Raw genomic sequence first — 18,643 nt, 5'->3', positions numbered from 1 at the left:
TATAAATATATATATATATATATATATATATATATATATATATAATGACTTGCCCATTTTCATGCATATATACATATGCAAATATTAGGTTTTCAGTTCAACATGAATAGAAGCATCATATCCTTGTTCACTTTGCGCTAACGTAACACTTTCTCTGCAGGAAGCGAGACCCCGACATGAGGGAGCATGCCTCAGTTTTTGTTTGCAACTGTGTTCAATTTGGGCCTGAAATTGGATTTTGTCTCCCACACACTTTTCCCATTTTGATCAAATGGCGCCCAATTCTGGAGAACATTCAGGATACCAGCACAGACAGTATAAAAGAGCAGGGAAATAATAAGACTTCACCTGTTTGAAATGGGATTCAAACAAGCCTATGAAAATGTACGTGGCACTGTTTTAACACGCAGGTCCAGTACTTTTACACATCTATGAGCATAGGGCTCTGTAGGACACTTGAAATCCAATGAGCTGTCTGGAGATTGCTATTAATACGACTTAGGAGGTTCACATTTTGTCTCTTAACGATACAAATGTAAAATCATAAGCGGACATAAAATAATCAGACTAAAACCTTTAAAAGGTAACTCCCAGTCTGCATTACCTCCTAATGAAGTCAAGATACATTTTAAGAAGTCCCTCATGTCCAGACTCTTTTGAGTCTTGGAACCATCTGAATGAGGCTTTTTTTGTGTGTGATATCAATTTTCTAACAAATTAGTTAATCCTCACCTTTTGTTGTGGGCCCCCGAGAAGCTAAATTTTAAATTAACTCAAATTTCTCCTTCCTGAAACTAAAGAACAAAAATGAACCCTTAGCATACTTTTATTCACACATGACAAAAGCTAAAGTTTAGTTTGCAGCACTTCTGCATCACATCCTCACCAGTGTTTTTCAGGGCTCTGTGCAGCCAGTAAGAGCACCAACATGCTACTGGTGCTTGCAGCTATACACTCATGCACCTCCAGTCAAACATCTATGTTGTATTAAATATAAAAGTACTTGCAGTAGTTGCTTTTGTTTCCCCACCTGAGGAAGGGAGAGCACGGGGCTTCAGTGATGCGTTGTAGAGAGAAGTTGTGTTTTGTACCTCGTCTTCTTTATTTCTGGCAGATTCCACCACAGCAGAAGGTTGCAGATCAAACAACACACCTTAAATTAAAAAAAAATCTTTTGTTGAAGACAGTGTGGGTGGGATTAAAAACCAGTCATAGGCTTTCTGACAAGCAGAGCAGTGTGAAGAGCACTAGACTTTGCTTTATGTAGGCGGCATGTTTAGAAGTGTGTGCAACTAGCCTGCCTGTAATCTGCACGGTTCTAACGCTACATCGTGTTGTATAACAATGTTCTTTTAAAAAGGTGAATAATTGTAAAAATACGAATGTTAAAACAGGTTTGTTCACAGCATGTGGGAAACATTACAGTGCCTCATTAAGATCTCCGCAATCGTTAAAATTCATCATGATCATTTTTACAGGAAAATCTAGAGCTCTGGTTCCAATTTTTTTTAAACTTCTAACCAAGAAAATAATGATGGCAAACAGTTGAGGCTCCAAATAATCTTCATTAAAGTACACCAACATTGACACAAAGGTAAATAAAATAGGGTGTATTCACAATACAAATTAATTAAACTCAAAATCCATTCATCCATCATCTTTACCCACTTCTTCCTTTTTGGATTGCGGGGATCAGTGGTGTCCATGTCCAGCCATCACTGTGCGAGAGGCGGGGGACAACCTGGACAGGTCTCCAGTCCATTACAGGGACATATAGAGACAAACGAGACAAACAACCATTCAGTCTCACTTGGAGTTACAAATCAACCTAACATGTATGTTTTTGGTGTGTGGGAGGAAACTGGATAATGTGGTTTTGTTTTTCTGTTCTCTTGCACTCCCCTGTGTTTTCTCTTCCTTGTGTTCAGCTCCTGTCACACCTGTCTCCATTTCTAATCACTCCAGGTGTTTGTCATCATGTCTCATCAGTGCCCATATAAAGTCAGTGTCTTTCCATTCCTCCTGTGTTTGAGCATTATCCTTTCATGGCTACATGTTCTGCTCCCCCGTCTTCTCCTCAAAGTAAGTTTTTGGCTACACCGTCAGCTCTGTTTTTGTTTTGTAAAATAAATTTAAGTTACTTACTTTTACCTTGGAGTCTCCTGTCATCAGCCTGCACATGGGCTCAACAACATTAAAAGCAGAATTATGTCATGGAGTACCCAGAGAAACCCCATGCATGCATGGAAAAAACATGCCAACTCCACCCAGATAAGTCCTGGGCTGGAATTTGACACAGTTACCTTCTTGCTGAGGCAACAGCTCTAACGAACTGAGCCACAGTGCTGCCCTAAACTCAAAACAATTATTAAATTTATGACTTTTGTTTTTGTCTATTCAAAAATTATTGTAGATTTATTTGATAGGGACTGACACAAAATGACATAGACAAACTGAATAAAGCAGCAGTCCCATGACTGTATCATGGTGCTTATAGCATGAGCTAATTTGCAGCACTTGTCCCTAGATGGGCTTTAATATATTTAAAATACTATTAAAAAGTGGAATGGCAATTAGAGTAAAATTATTCAAAATAATATTAAGAACATAAACTGAGTCATGCATATGGAGATAGGCTAGTAGAAATTATTTTCAATGCTGTTTGAGTTCCAGTGATTATTTTAGGACTCCCAGTTTAGTTGGATCCCAGCCTTGACTTTGGGCCCCACTGATCTAGATATTAATAACACAAATGCCACCTGTCATCCTCGATCCCGTTTTTTTTTTTTTTTTGGCACATCTTAAAAGCTGTAAACAATTTTTGTTAGTTTCTCACCAATGAAATCTTTCATAGTATCTTTAAGAAAAACAAAAACACTTTTTTTTATATATATAATTTACGTTTTTCACATTTTAGATTGTGTTTCGTAAAGCAATAATGTTTTCTTCTGTGGATTAATAAATCTATGCATGCATTGTTTTGAAAAGACATTTTCTATCAAACAGTGATTTTATTTTTAAACCTCAAAAAAGTCGAGCAGAATCACCTTTCCAGATGAAAGACGTGTTGAAATCACTGCGTGTCTTTGTTGTTGCTGGCACGCTCTATCAGCCAGACCAGTAAAAGAATTTAATCTCTTGTGAAACTGTTTTTCAAAGCAAAGATCCAGCTTTAAGGGACCGTGTTGGTTTGTCAGATTTGTGTTGCAGATGTTGACAGCCTGCATGTCAGACGCTTCTCTGGGGAGCAGAGCAGTGGCAGATCAGGCAGATACAAAACGTCTTAAAAGAAGAATCATTTAAAAGAAAGTATTCAGTGTTCAGTCATTTTTAGATATTTATAGATTCAAATGAAAAATGTATATATATATTTGAGTGCACAAAAACACAAATGTTAAGAAATGTGGAGCAGCTACTGTATACCTGATTTATTTTTTCCCCTTGTACAAAGTTGTCAGTTCTTACTGATATCTCTTTTCATATTTCTTCCAGAATATTGTGACATTTGAGTTTTTCTTGTATTGTATGGCTTTAAACATTTTTCAATAGTGATCCGAGTATTAAATGTGTTGCATGTTATTTTCCTCTTGTCTTCGAACTCCTTTTTGTAAATAAAAACTCATTTTAGGACAGTCTTGTCATGCGACTTCCTCTGAAAATCACCTTTCTCCATAAGATGCCAAAATGTTAAATACAAAATTTGATAGTAGTGCAACACACATTTTCGGTTGTGGAGTGATACCATGAGTTGCCATTTTTCTTATCTTGTATTATCATGTTGGATCGTTGCCATTAGAGAGATAAAAGTTTTATTTGGTAGCTTTTTCCTGCTATCATCAGACTTTTCTGTTTGGCCCAAATGCAGACGTCTACATCTGCTGTATTCTGCTGGTTCTGTCAGTAAAGAATTTATTCAAGCATAACTAATCTTAACACATATTTATTTATCAGCCTGCACATCTGTACACCGGTATCACACAATGAGGCATGTTGATTGCAACCAGTCTACCAGTAATACTATTTCCTGGTTTTCCCTAGCCCCATCCATAAAGCTGCACCTACCCCTGCTCCTACACAATGGCCCTTAGTTTAAAATAACAAAGAGTTGTTGTTAAAATATACCATTGCAACAGCGGATGCCTCTTCAAGAAGTGGATTTATCATCAGTTGTCGCTGTTTCTTATCCACAAGCAGACATAGTGCAAGTATGCCCATATGCAGCACATGAAACGGGTTATCAAGGTTGCAACAGATGTTGTATAAGAACAGCAATAATACCAAATGTATCCTATTTAAATATTAATTTAAATGTAAATAAGTATGTAAACATCCAAAAGTTCAAAATTTGAGAAGTGTTTGGTATACTCTTTCCCATGGTGCGAAGGGCAAAATTAAACACAGCCAGTACAGAAATTGATTTTCCATCATGTTTATGGAGCTGGACTAATCTACTGCTTTGTTGTAGTGAGTTACTGGATCTAGTAAACTAATTTTCTGAACAACAGGGTTAGTTATTGCACATTAATTACTAAATGTCCCATTTGGTAGATGGTTGGTTGGTTGTAGCAGTGTTATGATGCCAACATAAAAAGGCAGTTTTCTAGATGGCTGCAGTACTTTCAACTACAAAAGACAACAGAGGAACTGGTAAACAGTGAGGTGTATAAAGGTTAACAGACAAAGAACTGAAGGAAACCAGAAAACCACATGTACTGGGAAGGGAATTATTGAGTGACCATAGGTGCGTTGATTACTGACAGATTCTAAGTGGCATGGGAGAACCTGGAAATAAAACCTATAGAGAAAATCTGGTGGTATGACCAGAAAAAACTAAAACAAAACTCTAGTGAACAGTAAAAACAAACCACAAGAATGCCCCCCAAAAAAGATCCATAAAAAGCAAAACCAAAATCCACAACAAAGACCCAAACTACTGTTGAAGCTTTGCTCTGCGGTGTTGACCTGCGGCCGACAAACAATGGGTCGTACCTTTTTCACATCGATTTCCTCATAATGCACCTCCATACAGTTTAACACTCAGCTACAAAGACCACTCACCTAATTGGTTGGCTTTGACCCGTCATGGTGGCTTTAATCCATCTGATTGTCTCCCTTGGACCTGCACTGGACTGATCCTGCACATTTATTCTTCTTCATGCTCTTCATCTAAATGATGGTAGCTGAACTTCTGCAACACCCACCAGTTAAAAGTGGTAAAACTGACAATCTGTCCAACTTTGGCTCTAAAGTAGAAAAATCCTCTTTTCATTCCCTCGCCAGCTCCTCTCACCAGGCGTCACATAGCAGCCAGTTAGTGTCTCATCAGCAATCCTTGATGTCTATATTCTGCACCAAAGGACAGACAATGAATCAATTAAGTCATGCTTGAGTTCATGCCATCCATAAGAGAAAGCGGCACTAACAATGGGTTGCAGGAATAGACATAGACCTCTCTCATTTATTGCTGTGTCTGCTTTTCCCATGGCAAATTGTTCACTCCTGCAGACAGCGCTGATCTGTCTGCAGATTTATGTTACAATGTTTTGTCAACTTACCTACTTGGGTGCAAGAATATGAGATGTACTTTTTTATATTTTTGTGTGTAAATTGTTTTCAGTATTTTTGTTACCAAGTCCAAGCTACTATACTCACTTTAATTCAGTTTATTTATATACTACTATAAATAGTATATCCGAGTTGAACCAAAATGCTGCTGCCAGATTTTTAATGAGAGCTGGTAGGAGAGATCATATCTCTCCAGTTTTAGCTTCTCTCCATTGGCTCCCTGTCAAATCTGGAACTGAATTCAAAATCTTACTTCTAACCTACAAAGCTCTCAACAACCTAGCTCCATTTTATATTACAGATCTTATTGATCCATACTTTCCTGAAAGAACACTTCGCTCTCAGACTGCAGGTTTACTTGTGGTTCCTAGAGTTTCCAAAAGCAGAATGGGAGGAAGAGCTTTCGGTTATCAGGCTCCTCTCTTGTGGAACCAACTTCCAGTTTCTGTCCGTGAGGTGGACACGTTGTCTACTCTTAAGATTAGGCTTAAGACGTTCCTTTTTGATGAATTCTATAGTTAGGGTTGGCTTGGGTTTTCAATGACCACATTTCCTCACTCTGCTGCTGTCTTTGCTTGCTCTTCTCATCTGATTATATTTGTAATTATTTCTCTCTTAACATGTGTTAGGTGTTTTTTGTCTTTCCTTGAATAGAAAGTACATCTGGACCTGCAATTTTCTTTGTCTGTTCCTCCTTCCTGTCCTCTCAAACTCAGCCGGTCAAAGCAGATGGTTGCTCGTCTTGAGCCTGCCTTCCTGTTAAAAGGGAGTTTTTCCTTTCCACTGTTACCTTTGTGCTTGCTCAGGATGGGAGACTGTGACAAAGTGAAGATTCAACACAATCTGCTGCTTCCATAGATAATTTTTACTAGTTGGCTTTTTGTACATGTGTATATTTCTGTTCAGTGCCCTGAAACGACTTCTGTTGTGACTTGGCGCTTTATAAATAAACTTGAATTGAATTGAACCAGGAAACCAGGTTTATGTTTGATGCTAAACATATAAAACATAATGCAAGAAAACAAAATGACATAAATATTGTTAGACAAATCTTTCAACATATCAAATTAATTATGAGAATAGAGGTAATATTTTAATACCGATTAATTACTGTATAAGTGTTATTTTTGAACAAACTGGGAAGTTTACAAACACATTTACATTGCAGATACGTATTTCTCTTCCATTATGTTTATCTTCGTCATGCAAGGCAAGGCAGCCGACTTGAGATCTGAAAGTTGCAGGTTCCACTCCTCACCGTGCTCATTGTGGTGTCCACGAGCAAAAAACTATTCCTTCACTGCTCCCCTGACGCTTACATGGCTGCTGCTGCTCCACTTGGGTGTATCTCTTTTGTAATGGGTCAAACGTAGAGCACACATTTCACCATTTGAACATATTATAATAATAATACATTGCACTTTTATTTGTCTGTCTGTTAGCAAATATCTCAAAAACCAGTGGTCGGGTTATATGGAATCTTTCAGAAATTAATCTCTGGATGTACATGTCTAACTAATTACCTTTAGCAAACACAAAGATGGCTACACTCGAATCCATTCTTCAAGCTAAGAAGCTAGCCTGGTGTGGCAGTAACTTAGAGTAATGCCAAACACATACTTAGAGAGCACGAACTGATCAGGTGGGATCCGTGTTTAAAACTTTAGATAGCAAGGCAGCGGGTGATATGTGTTCTTTTATTGAAGAAACTATAAAAAAATATATATTTTCCTCAAAAAGGAAAGAAAAGACAAATGTTTAAAACACTGAACTTTTTTTTTGTCTGTGCTCTTTATATTTAGTTTGACAAACATGACAGACTTATTGCACATTTTACATCCATCTAATTATTTAAAACCTTCTGATGGAGACATGCATGAATCAGACAAGGTTATTTGTGTTTTACTGTTAATAGTTGATTACTAAATTATGCTTGATTTATTATGTATGAATTTGGTGTTTTTTAATTAATTAAATTTTTGCCCAAAGGGTATTGTACTAATGTGATTTCCTCTTGTGCATGTGTATCACTGCAGCTGTGATGTTCAGGTTTGTGGTGTGTTGAAAATAAATATGCTACATGCTTAACTTCCTTAGACAGCTGTCACGGTTTTTATGAAACATAAAATGATGAAGCGTTTTTATGTATGCAGCAGGCATGTTTAGGTACAGGATGAAAATGAGCGCACGTCTTAAAGGGCAACTTTGCTGCTACTACAGGTTAGCGTCACTGCTTTATCAGAAAGCTAATTCAAATAAGAGCAATTAGGCATCGGCACACGTTTTAATTTATGCAGCTGGGCCCGGCTCAGCTCTCATTTCCAAACGCAGAACAATGACAGTGATCGTCAGTTATAATGTAGTAATGAGGACGTGCAATGCCACAGATGGAGAGCACACCTCATCACAATCCCTCCAGCTAATTTGCAGCCTGATTTGCATGATCCTTTTAGGAAGTATTTATGAGAATGGAAAATGGCTGTCACTGATGATGAATCAAGTGATTGTTGGAAAGAAATGTGTTTTTTTTTTTGTTGTCTCATAGCTTGTTTATACCTGCATTAATTTGTGCAAATGGATTCACGTTGTGAGCTGGTAACTATTTCAATGATTAAGCAAAACAGGAAAAAAATTGATACATTTAGACTTTATCATACGAGGCGTCGGGTTCTGCAAGTTTTACACTTATGCAAACCTGAGAGCGACAACCATTAGTCCTAATTAATTTTTGCAGTTTGGACTAACGAGGAGCTGCATATGAGCAGAAAATAGGGCAATCTGGGCACTGGTGGTAAGAAAGAGATTTTGCTTCGAGCCATTAGCAGGTCATACAAAGTTTATCGTGAGGTTTTATGTGCTTTTCTGAGCGCTGTGTTCTATAGAAATAAGATTTAAATAAATATTGTCTGCAAAATGATAAGGGAACACTTTCACATCAAAGCAGAGCTATCTACAACATATACAGTACAATTTTTTTATATCTTTTCCACAGGATCCCTCTTCAAAAGATCTGAACTCTTTTTTTTTTTTTCTTCAGTAAAGAGCTGTAAGGCAGCTGAAGGGCAAGCAGTGTGTATTCACACAAACATTTGTTGTTTTTTTTATTTATGAGTAACATATTGACAGCCTCAACTCCTGTTTTTCTCTAAATTCTCAGCTCTTGTTTTGAATATAATTTTTTTCTCACTCGCTCTCGTATGAGGCGGACGCATTGTCATCCCTCTCTTGCTCTCCTCCTGCTTTTTTGATCTCTGTCTGTGTATCAGAGCTCCTATGTTACACATCTTCCAAAATTAAAACTACTGTTATGGATCTGATCAGCTGGGCTTTCAACACAATCGACAAAATCTTTTTCGACAAAGTGACAGGGTTCTGGAGAGCCCTCATGTCCCAATGAGAACCACAGGAGGACGCCAAAGACATATACAATTGGATTTAAGATAACAGGTTTCCTGCCTTTTGGAATCTGCTGGTTTCTGGTCTATCAACATACAAGAACACAGTTACAACTAATTTAGCCCTCTTCAGGCTGCCTGCCTTGTGAAGGTTTGGTTCGTGCTTTGAGGACTCAAAATCAGCTGATTTACGAGCTAAACCGTAAGATGGAAGTGGTATGTGAGAATCGCAGGCCACCTGCGGCTTTGGGACTCGCCAGCATATTGGAAATTACCTATAAGTGGCTTGTAAGCATGGACCAGTACCCTAATCTGGCCATTTTGGATCTTGAAAGTACCAGGACTCAAGGCTGACAAGAAAAAACAGTCTGCCTGAAGAAAATCAACAATTGTGGCTTATCTGAATCTGACTTTCCTGGTTGGCCTCGAAAACATGCTGTCATATCAATTTCTCCTGGGACATGTGTAAACTAAGGAAAAGCTTTGTCTATCGCACCCCCCATCAGAACTGTGCCGACTGACCAACATCTTATCTAGACAATCGACTATCTTGAAGTGCTTAATGGACCGCCTTTCCGTCAAATGCATATGTAACGTGTTCATAATTGTGCTTACTGGCAGAGCTTTTTGATGTCTTAAATTGTGTCCTGATAGGACAAGGTGTGAAGAGGTCTTTTTTGTAATGCCACTATCCTCTCCTTATGGCTTTCCCCCCCTTTTCGATCTAAAAAAGTATTGTGAAAAGGATAGGAGGTTGCGCTATCATAGCAGCAGCTACGTGCACTTTGCCCATCTTTTGCACGACTGTACGAATATATTCTCACTGTATCGCAGTACAAGGATAATAAAGCTTATTCTGATTCTTAAATTTCTCAAATATTTTAAATTCAGCTCTCTTACATGTAAAAGTAAAAAAAAAGGTGTGGAATGTAAAATTCTGTAGCACTTCTCCCATTAGCCTTTTTTGTTCCAAAACCTAAAACCTATTTAAAATCTATTTATCTTATTTAATTTTCTAATCATTTAACTCTCTTCCTTTCTGCAGCAGCACTGGCTCCAAGGGCTTATCATAAGCCAGAGCCATGATCTTATCAGAATCTTTTTTGTGACTCCATTCAGATTTATTGAGTTGAACTTGGTCGGAGCTCTGTGATCGTCAGATATCCTCCTATCCTATTTTACGACTCTCCTCTTGAGACGTGGACTCTGAGTCTTGCAGGCATTGTTTCAACATTTAAATTCAATATTGTTGTTTAGAGATTTTGCTCATACCACATGACCAAAACACACTGTTTTGAACCCTTCAGTTTTTTTAAGAAGCTGGGTTTATCTCTGAAATCTAGACTCTTCAGCAAAATTGCCCAGTTTAACCCAGTCAGAACCGGGTCATAATTTCATTATAATCCCATCTGTGAGCAGATCAAAACCATAGGACCAGTCTAGATAAAAATATCTAACAGCCACAAATATGAACCGTATGGAATATGTGGTAATTTTAGAAGCTAGTGTGATGTTAAACTTGGCATTTATTCCTTCTAATATAAACTTTGTTTTTGGGTCCAGTGTGAGTTTGGTTGTGGAATTCATGGAAAGAGTGACGTGACATAAAAAGAGACCATAGTTTCATCAGTCTCCATGATGACATCCCTCACCTTATCCACACAATATGTGGTGTTCTGTTTGTGACGTTCTGAGCTGCCAACTAAAGGGATGAGTACAGATGCCAGATATTGGAAATATTGTAAGTGACAGAGTTATTTATGCTAACAAATGGTCTTAAAGGTACACCTTGTTTGTGAATTTTGGGTAAACCATACAGACTAGGTGTGGCCTCCCCTGGGTACAATATGTTGTACAGAATACAGTCAGTAGTCTGGTCTTGCTCCAAATGTTTCAGGCAATCTATTAACTTCTTCTTGTAACTCCTTCCTGGATCTCTTTTCAGTGGCTCATAAGTGGTTAAGTCACTAAGGCGTGTCATAACTTTCTCATGATAGTCTTTCTGGTTCACAATCACTGTGCACCTTCCTTGGTCTGCTGAGAGGATGATGATGTTCTTGTCCTTGCTGAGTGATTAGTTCATCCCTTTCTCTGCTGATGTTGGAAGGCGGTGGTTTGGTGTTGCTGAGGCTGGCTGAAATGTTTGTTCCTAAGTTGTTCTGCATTAAATTCTGACATTTGGTAATTTTGGATGGCTGATTCTGTGGCGGTGGTCAACTCCACCAGAGGAATTCTTTTTGGCGTAACCACAAAGTTCAGGCTCCTGGCAAGGATGTTTGTCTCCGGCTGGGTGAGCAGTCTGTTGGACAAATTCTTCACCCACTCGTCTGTCTCCCTGGCATGTGACAGTCTGTGTTATCTGCCATGGAGTGTGTTAGGAATGAGATGGGCTTGACAAGTTGCCAGTAAATTAAACTTCTTTTGTTGGGTCTTGGACTGGACATGCTGTGCTAAGCGTGTCTTTTCTGTGAAATCCATCACCTGCTGAAATGTGGTCTGCTCTACATGTGCTGTTATTGTCGGATGAGCTCTTCTTTGGCCTCTAAAGCCTCAATGACGAGTTTGTTGGAGCTCCTCAGACCGAAATAGTCTTTTGTATAAAATATAAAACGTTTCGACAAAGAGGAATCTGTCCAGAGGACCTCACTTAACCTTGTTAGATTTATCTACCTGGATTATTGAGCATGCATCAGGACATTATTTTTAGATATCTTGCATAGCTTATTATCATCTTATATAAAAGTATTCTTTAGTTCTATCTTTTGAATGGTGCATGACAACATTTCATTACCTCAGAGCTGATGTGTGAATAGAAGCACCTTATAATGTGATGAGTTTTGCACTTCTGATGCTAAAACAGGGGTGTTAGAGCACATTCACTTCTGTTACATAACGTGTTAGCACAGCCTTGTTCTCTTGTTTTTTCCTTTGGCTGATTTTCTTTGTTTATGACAGACATATGTACATGGTTTAATGCAAATATGAAAATAAGCGTGGGCAATTACCATTAGCGTCAAAGTGTTTTCTTTTTGAAATCTCATTAGAACTCTTAAATTATTCATGAAAAAGGTCATGAATTACTGTCAGACTTTTCTTTCTTCATTCAGGTTTTAATACAATTAAAAAGACTGTCACACTAATGCGAGAAACATATTTTTAGATCTTACCTGAGCTGGACAGATTTTTAATGTCTCCTTGAAGAAAATTGGGATAGGCTTGCCATAAGGATCCTGCTCTCTAAGTCACAGATGAGATTGATTTAAGAGCTCAACTTTGACAACAGCTGTTATAAGAGAGGGGGATCACAAGCAGGTTTGAAAAAAGTAATCCACCTAAACTATGAGAGAACAAAAGGGCAGAGATAGCGAGAGACAGAACGTCTTTCTGGTAGCTAAGCACTGACCAGAAATGTGTGGGTGGGACTCAAAGGGCACACAAAGCTTTTTGCGAGCACTGATGGTGTCCAGGGAAACGGGAAGCTGTTAAAGAGCAGAGTGACAGGATGAACTGTAATGTGACAGCTGCCAGGTGTCACCTTTAGAGGACAGATGCCAAGAAAATAGTGATGCTCTGCTGACGCTGCTGTAAAAGGGCCTGGTACTTAGGAAAGTGCTCATGTCAAACCAAATGTTAAGAAACACTAATTAAGATTGTGCAAGATACACAACAACAAACAAAAACGGATGCACCACAGTTCTTGAGTATAAGTGTGGTCTACGTCATTTTCTGAATTTAAGCTCATAACATGTTTCAGTAAAACGTCCATGCATGTCTGTGCATGATTGCTCCTTGACAGAACTGTCTGAAACGTTTCTTTCCTCTCTCACAGACAGACTTACTGAAGTCTACCATGACTTCCTCAGATTGAGCCTAACAAAATAAATTATATTGTTCCTTTTCCAAACTTCTGCATCATTTGCACGTTAATTTCAGAGAAAATTTAAATCTCTTGTGACGGCTTTTTATTTGTATTGTAGCTTTTATACTTTTGAAAACCATTATAGGTCACTCTTGTAAATAAAATTACAAGTCTAAAAAAAAAGTAAATGAAATGCTAAGTTTTCAAGTTTAAGGATATGTGAAGTATTTTTAATTGCACTTGCTTGTACAAAAGGCACTACTTAATCATAGAGAAGTACACATAAAAGCATAAAGTACTGGTATGCAGCTGCCATGCATGCCAAAGTTTTAAACTAAGATGTTGTGCACTTGTGTTGGGGATGATTTTCAGCTACTGCTGCTACTAACTATAGCTACATTTCCATAAAAATGACAGAGTGGATGGCTGTTACTGGTCTGATTGTCCTTACCAAGCTTGTTTATATCATTTCCCTTTTTTCGGTCTGCTCTTTTCTCGTCTATATCTGTTCATCCCATCCAATGTAGGCAAATGGCTGCCCTCATTAAGTCCATTTCTGCTGGAGGCAGAATAACCATTTTATTTTTAACTCTATAAATAAGCTTGAAAATAACTCATGGTGGTGGTATGACTCAGACTCAGCACTGTTACCCAATAGACTGAAGTTTGTGCCCTTTGTTGGTCATTATCAGAACATTATTACATAATGTTGTTTTTTTTTTTTTTACGGTTGTCAAATTTACAGACTAAAGGTTTTACACTTTTCAGTAACTGTCCAAAGCCATTGTTAGAAACTGTGACGTTTTTGTGATGTGCAAATGAAGTGGCAGGACTGTGGGGTTGTCACCATGACCACCTGAAGCTAGATTCATAACCCAGGTAAACCATGCCGGACAACAGAAGAAAAGCTTCCTGTTTTCTGTGGAGCCCAAATTTAAAATTGAATTCATATTTAAAATGTGCATGCACGGTCAGTTTTTACACATTTCTCTCTGATCAGATTGAGAAGCATAAGACTGTTTGGTGTGAACACCCACAACTAAATAAAAACCTGCTAATAATGGACCAGAAACTGGCTCATAAATCCTGGCATTAAATGCCATACAGAGACTTGGTGACCACCCCACCCCCCTTCTCATACAGCCATTCCTCAGCTGCATGACATGGTGCCAAGATCATGTGTCTCCATATAGCCACACAAATATTCCCTCCTGGTACAAGTGTGTGCAACTGTCATGTCCACGCTGCGGTAAACAGCACACAAATGCACATTGTTTCGTTGTTAAATGGTATGTTGCTAAAACGGAGATAAAACCGATCCACGCGTATTCATCTTTTGTTACATTTGCGTATCATACAGTCCCCCCCGTTGTATATTTTCATCCATGCTGGTATTCCTGGAGGAGGGCAGTGTCGGCCGTCCATGCAGGGCTGAGACAAAAAGACAGCTGAACACACCTGATCTTTCTGCCTGTGTCTGTTTTTTGTCTCAGAATATCAAACACCTGTGCCTCAGCTTTTCATCCAGCTTCAACTGGTCTCAAACAACTGCAAATACTTAATGCTGAATGTCTCGATCTGTATCTTTTGCCATTTACTTTTTAAAAATTATTTTAGTTTAAATGATTAAACAATAGATTAAAGAGAAAAATGTCTAAAATTAAAATTGAATATAGGATGGCTCAGAACCATAAATACCAGAGCACATTTTAAAGACCCATCTGCTACTGTTCAGTGAGTGTGTTTTCAAAGGCAAGAGGCTAACTTTAGAATTTTTTTGCCAAAATATTTTATTAGAAATTGATAACTGATACTTGGGCTAAGATTTCCTTTTGCATCCTTGGTGTGGAATTAAAATAAAAAGCACCTTTTTTTTTTAAATAATTTGGATATTCTGAAAATTTTAATTTCAACAATAACCATTGATTGGACAACTAGGTTCTAAAATAATAAAGTCCCAAATGCTCTCTACCACAAATACATAATAGTTTAGAGAAATGCAAATTCATACTCACATGTATGTTTTATAATAATTGTTTATAGCATGAAATTTAACTTCTCCGTAACAGAACACAACCAGGTACTGTCTGGTAAATGTATGTAGTATACTTTTTTGGTAAAAAAAATAAAAAAATAAATAATTGTTACAAAATACAAAAGCTGTGATTTATTTTTTTCTAAAATGCAACAAACTTCTAAACCTACATTGTTCATTTTTTCCTAACCATTTATAGACACGATGCAGAAAACAGTAAAAATATCAGGGCTGGTTATAAAAGGAGCATCTATCAACATTTTTTTCTGAGCAAAAACCTAATGTGGCTCTCTGTATCAAACTCCATGAGTGAATCGTCGTTCAGTTTTTAAAAAATCTCAAATGTAAAAAAATCTTAACTCTTTCAATATCAGCTCTGCATGATATTTAGAAAAGACTGAAAGAAGAAAATCTTGGTGAAAAGGTCAAGGCTGCGTACCACTGCATGCATGTGATTTTGAACCCCCCAGGCAGCACTGCATGAGAAACTGTCACACCGCTCTGATCCGTAAAACCACACGGGCTCAGGAGTACCTTGGAATTTACTGTCACTCAACAGTCCACTGCTTGAATCCAGGATAAACCCTGAACCTGTATAAAGTCAAGAGTCGGCCATTTATCAACTCTAAGCAGGTATGCTGCAATGTTTTCAGCTCACGCGCTCACATCAGAAATTATGATCAGTAAGATCCAGAGTTAAATTATATCAGTTTGTCGTTCATTGAGCTTTGTCACCATCTCTCTGAGCTAAGTTTGTTCAGAAAATGTATAAAAATAGGTCTTTTTTTTTTTTTTTTTTTAATGGTTCATGAAGACATTAGGAAAAGGGAAGAACTACAGTGATGATATGTCTAATTTACAAAACATAAGTGTGATTAAAAGTTAAAAGTTCCTACACAACGACTCAGATCAATGAATTCTTCAAACTGAACAATGAAAATGTAATTGCTAATCTTACATATAATGCATATATTTAAAACTAGAAATCTTTTGAAATCTTGAAAACCTTGGGCTCAGTTCTAAACTCCAGAATCAGTTAACAATCTCACATCCCCTTGATTCTCTTTAGGCTATGTTAGACAAGGAATTAGTTCACTTTAATTTTTGGGACACACTCTCACCTGTGAATCCATCATGGTGAGGAAGGTGCCTTTTGGTGCAAAATATCATTTTCTGACTATTGGGTCTTCAATGATACGTGAGGGTTAATTAGGGTTTAAAGTCTTGCCAAATTGGTTCAAAACACCAAAGTTCATGCTCAATAATCCAGGTATAAAAGCTAACAATGTTCAGTCAAGACATCTGGACGGTTTCTTTTTTTGCTGAGACGTTTTGTCCTTCATCCAAAGGAAATTTCAGGAAAAAAATAAAAGAAACTGTCCAGATGTCTTGACTGAACATTGTAAGATTTTATACCTGGATTATTGAGCATGAACTTTGGTGTTTTGAACCATTTGGGCATGACTGTCTCAGAGGAGTTGACAGGGAAGTGGGCAGACCATAGGTGCCATCTTGGCACCAGCAAACAGTTTTTTTCCACTATGGAGTAAGTTGTTTTTGGAAATCAGTTTTGTTTGGTGGCTCCTCAGATTGAAGAAGTCCTTTGGATGAGAGACAAAATGTCTCAGCAAAAAAAGAAACCGTCCGATGACCCGACTGAACTTTGTTGGGAGTAAAGTCTTTTATTTAGCAGGAATGTAGAAAAAAATATTTTAAAACTTACAGATAATTCCCAAATTATCAAATGGCAGAAAAGTGTATTTAAACTGACACAACACTGATAAACACATTTCTCCAAAGTTTGTGTTAAAATTAGTTTATTTTTTTCTAAAAACAATACAGTTTGTAAATCAAGACTGGAAATTGTTTCTTTTTGAACCTATATCATCCATACAAAGAATCTGGCATTAATGTACACCATTGATAAAAATGTGCAGGTTTTCTTTGAGCTCATCCTGGATGCAATAATACAACAATAACACATTATTGTAGAAAGTCGGTTTAGTCAAAGGTTGAGTAGATTTTTATACATACAAAGCACAGCCTTCATAATACTTATCTTACATGCACTTTTACTTTTACTAATAGTAACTTCCACAGTTAACCCAAATACTTTTGTGTCAGGTCGGTTCATCAGCATATAACTAAAATATTCTAACCCATTCCATATGGTTTCACTGTTTGTTACAGGAGTCGCACATGCAGTACCAGTTATTCTGCGGGTAAACCAGTCCCTGTCTTCAGCTGATCTCATCTGGTAACATAGCATGAGCCGGTAGCGACAACTGCCCCCATGATTCCAGTTTTACTCCCACAATTACTGACAAGCCATGGCAGTGCTGAGCTGATGAACTGGTCTGTAATATAGTTCAGTTCCTTTCTCTGAACACAAGATGTCTGATTCAGAATGTGCTTTCCGCTGAGAAAGCTGTTAACGTTGGTGATGTCACATTTAACTGAGCGGTCCTTTCCTCTGCAATCACCCATAGCTGCAGCCTTTTGTTGATGTTTAATTCTTCCACTTATTTGAATCTGCACTTCGTCCAGTGCCTTCAGTGAAGCACTTACAAAAGAATGGCTGAATGGACTGAAAGTTGTATTAGAACACGTCAGATCTTTGGTTGGGTCACCATTAGCCTGGTCGCTTGGTCCCATTGCTTCTTGTTGCTGTAAAACTAGAAATGTATTAATGTTTATTGTTACTGGTATAGATACATCTTGTTTTTGATTAAGTTTACTAAGTTTGTAGTGAATGTAAAGAGTTCTTTTGGTGCGGCTCAGTGGTTAGAGCAGTCGTCCTCCAATGCAAGAGTTGGGGGTTCGATTCCACCAACAGTCACATGCTGAAGTGTCCCTGGGCAAGACGCTGAGCCCCTCATTGCCTCTGATGTGTGTTCCATGAGTGTATGAATGTGATAAAGCACTGATTAGTCTTTATACAGACAGAGTGCTGTATGAATGGGTAAATGAGGGCACAGATTGTGTTGTAAAGCGCTTTGAGTATCTTGATTAGATAGAAAAACACTATATAAGTACAGTCGGTTATTTATATTAATATTAGCTGAGGAAAGAATCGGAGGAATACAGAATCCTCGGGTGTTAAAAGAAGTTAAAAAGGGCATACAATTATTTGTGGAGGTGAAGGTATGATAAATTACAACTTGCAGTCCTTGAAGAAATGTGCATCTCTCACCAATTGGCATGTTCAAGTTTTAAACAAAGGTCTTACTCTGCTCACTCAGAGTATGTGTTGGGAACAAGTCTCAGCTACTACCATACTAAATTTTAGCTCAATATTTGTTCAATTGACTGACTTATAACCATTTTTGTGCTTAAGGATGATTATCTGCAGTGACATTCTTGAATTATGTTGACTCCATAAATTACCCAGCCATAGATACATATAGAGTGTGACATAAAATCCATCCAGTGGTTAATGAGTTATTTTGCTAACAGACAGACCGTTTGAACTCAAACAGGTGGCAGTATTAGACACATGTTTTTAATAGATTTTTGTGAATCTGCAAGGTCAAGAGGGTCACTGTTTAAACTTTCAGCTGAGGATTAAAACCATTTACACATATATAAGTGAGACCACAAACAACAGGTTAAAGATCAAGCATATCTGGAGTGGGGTAACATGACGGACTCTGACCTTAGAAAGAAAATCTTAGAATATATATATATATATATATATATAGATATATATATCTATAGATATATATATCTATATATATCTATATATATAGATATCTATATATATAGATATAGATATCTATATATATCTAT

This window comes from Nematolebias whitei, chromosome 12 (genome assembly GCF_014905685.2).
Source record: "Nematolebias whitei isolate Nwh7 chromosome 12, NemWhi1, whole genome shotgun sequence".
Lineage (NCBI taxonomy): Eukaryota > Metazoa > Chordata > Actinopteri > Cyprinodontiformes > Rivulidae > Nematolebias > Nematolebias whitei.
This window is presented reverse-complemented; position numbering follows the sequence as displayed.